Here is a 3,818-nt window from a genome sequence, read left to right on the forward strand (position 1 = left end):
AGATTTTCCAGATTTATTGTAAAAAAAAATGTTCTTATATCTCACTGAAAAGTTCCTCTTTAGCTGATTATGTCTTATTTTAAAGTGTGATGAGATATTTGGCCAAGAAATGAGAAAAATTCACTTTGTAAGATTTTCATTTTTTCCAGTGTATTAACTTCAGACACTGATAATGGACTAATTATGTTTTGATCCTCTCATGAGTTGTACTGTTTTTTTTGCAGCAGAGAAGAAGAAGAAGAAGCGGTGACTAGACGTGGTGGTATACTGACTTTATTTCCGTGATGAAAGAAAACCACAGTTTATTTCACCGCAGACAGACAGACGGACAGAAAGGTGATCACACCGACACAGCTGCTGCACACAAGCTGAAAACACATGAACACAGCAGGAATTAACCAGTCACAGAGCAGATGAGCCGTCGCCACGGTTACCCCCCTTCCACGCCCATCATCCCACTGTGTGTTTTAACAGATCCACACTGATGGAGGAATCTAGAGTCAGTGTGAAGAAGTTTCTGTTTTTTTACAGTAAAGCTTTAAGTGTCGAGATGGAGAAGTAGAGCGAGTTCCAAAAACACCAGAATCAGCCAATCAGAGAGTTCCGTATGCTGTCACCGGCCAATCAGAGAGCTCCGTACGCTGTCAGCAGGTAATTACTGATTTAAACATGTTCACTTTTTGGGGTTTTATGTTGATTTGGGATCAGTTCAGCAGCTGTGAAATGGAGAATGTGCTACAGTTCTTCTCCATAGCAACAGCTGCTGAGGCTCATGGGTAATGTAGTATTTGAAGCCACTACACAGACAAAACCGAGTAAATGTGCGATATATATCTGAAGGTTTTCTGCAAAGAACTAATAATATTTGGTTGTAATCGTATAAACAAAGATGTCTGACAGTTTTAAAGCTTAAGGTATTGATGATTTTATTAAACTGTCACCTCAAGTAAATATTTATCAGTTTTGAATTAATTCTCAGATGGACTTATGTTTGAAATTTTTGTATTTTCCTTCAGATACATTTAAATATTTTTCTCAAAATTACCTGTTATATTATCTTGGTTTAAATTGATCGAAATTAGTGGATGTTTTTGTTCACAGATGGAGCTTTATACAGATTTCTAACAGTTTATTAAAGTTTAGTGATTTGAGCTCCAACATTCACCTGAAACAGCAACAGACTTGTATCCATCCGCCACTGAAAATAGTCCCAAACACATTTTTCTTACTTTTTTGTTTGAGACAAATAGGAACACTTCAAATGAGACTTTACATCTGTCAGCTGTTGTTCCAATCTTTTTCCAAAATTACCTGTTATACTATCTTGATTTAGATTTATAAAATTATTGGATTTTTTTTTTTTTTATAGATGGAGCTTTATACAAATTTCTAAGAGTTGATTCAGTTACTGATTTGAGCTCCAATGTTCACCTTAAACAGCATCAGACGTGGATTCATCCGCCACTGAAAATAGTCCCAAACACATTTTTCTTACTTTTTTGTTTGAGACAAACAGGAACACTTCAAATGAGACTTTATATCTGCGACCTGTTGTTAAAAATGTGTGATACGACTCCTTCAAAATCTGATATTAAGTCAAATCCATGCTGGTAGTACTGGTAGAAGTTCATCAATATATAAGTGTTATTGAAATATACAGAGTGTTGGCAATAACGAGAGAATAAAAGAAACAGTTCAGGTTCAGAAGCTTGAAAAAAAAATTAAAAAAAAAATTGAAATATTTGATCGAAATGAGACCAAAATCTTACTTCAAACTGATCTGATCTTTACAGAACTATTATTTCATTATTTATTTATTATTTTCTTGTATAAACACAAAGTGAAGACAGTTTATAGAGCCACACATTGTGTTATGACTACACAGGCGGAAGGAAAAGTAGTTCCTATTTCAATCATATCTTGGTGAACATGTTACTTAGTTCTGTTTCCCATGTTGATAAAACTGACCACGTTTGTGCTGAACTATGAGCGTAGATATTGATCTTTTACAGTGAGATTTGAGCTTAGAATGAGATTTTAGGATCAGAGTGTGAGTGTTTTAATTTTGATCCAGTTTGGAGCTGAACAGATTTTCCATAACAATACAACAGAGAACTAGAGATTACACCACGAATGAAATTAAACAGGAGTAAACGAACTCAGCATGAAATGTTAAGCCACATTTCCACCACAAGAACTGACCCCAGTGCAGGTACCAGGTCTAGGGTTTAGTTCAACACCAGAAAGTCCCTGAAGATGGAGCAGTGTTGAAATCTATGAACTCAGAAATGATATTTAATAATATTTAATGACCGCTGTTCCTTTTTCACTTGATTTTCACATATTTCTCTTTGCACCCTTTTCTGCTTTCACTTGGTTTAATCTTTTGCAGCTTTTCCAGAACACCCAAACCAACATAACTGTTTTAGTTGTTTTCGTCATCATCTACATGAGCTGCATCTGCCTTTATTTAATGTTCGCTGGTGTATAAACAGGAATCCTCATTATGTTAATTCAACTCATTTTTAATTTTCTTTCATTGCTTATTAACAATGGTTTTCCATAAATGGTTTGAACCATAACACTGTAAACCGGTGTTTTTCAAATGTGGGGTCACCTGAAATTTCTAGTAATTGCTAAAAATAAAACTTAGAAATAGAAAATCTATGGTGAGTTGACAGAGACAATCCCAATCCATAACAGACATGACAAACTGAGTCTGAAACTGCAGCACTGTGGTTCTGTTTATCTGTCAAATGTTCATTGTGGTCAGTTTCAGATGCTGCAGCTCTTTCATAATTCAGAGTTTGAGTTATGGTTTTTTCAATTTTAATTTGCAGCCTTGTAAATCACAGCTGGACTGACTGTACATATCCTGACCAAGGAAAGTCAAATTCTCACTTTGTGCAGTAATCTACACCTGGATTTACTGCCTCCCTCCATAATAATATACATTATATAGACTAAATGTTGTCTAAAATTAACATTTATTTGCAACATAGTATAGCAAACTATTACATGATCAAAAACAAATTAATATTAGCAATAAAAAAAAGGCCTCTGTTTTGAATGTCTAGGGTCGCCAGAAATTTATGGCGTTAAAATGGGATCAGGAGACAAAACAGGTTGGGAACCACTGGTGTACCTGAACTCAACCATGGTTCAGTTTGATCCAGACTAAACCAAAGACTGTCTGATGGTTTAAGTCTGGACCAAAGATCCCTAAAAAGAACCTTAAACAACCTTTTAATTCATAGGACTGGATTTCTGAGACTAAATGTTTGTACTTGGGATGGGAATGCAGCTTTTTTACTTTCATACATTCCAAAATTAAAACTACTAAAGATCTTCTGAGGAATTTAAATGAAAGTGTTTCTGGTCCGCTCACGTCTCCTCCATCACTAACATCACTGATGTTAAAATGGGGTCACAATAATATACATTATGTAGACTAAATGTCCTCTAAAATTAATGTTTATTTGCAACATAGTATAGCAAACTATTACATGATCAAAAACAAATTAATTTTAACAAAAACAAAAAAAAAGTCTCTGTTTTGAATGTTTGGGGTTGCCAGAAATTTATGATGTTAAAATGAGGTCACGGATAAAAAAAAAAAAAAAAAGGTTGGAAACCACTGGTGTAAATGATGATTCAGTTTGATCCAGACTAGACCAAAGACTGGCTGTTGGTTTGGAACAACCTGTAAAGTCTGGACCAAAGATCCCTAAAAAGAACCTTAAAGAACCTTTTAGTTTATAGTACTGGATTTCTGAGACTAAATGTTTGTACTTGGGATGGAAATGCAGCTTTTTTAC

Source organism: Sphaeramia orbicularis, chromosome 7 (genome assembly GCF_902148855.1).
Source record: "Sphaeramia orbicularis chromosome 7, fSphaOr1.1, whole genome shotgun sequence".
NCBI classification, from domain to species: domain Eukaryota; kingdom Metazoa; phylum Chordata; class Actinopteri; order Kurtiformes; family Apogonidae; genus Sphaeramia; species Sphaeramia orbicularis.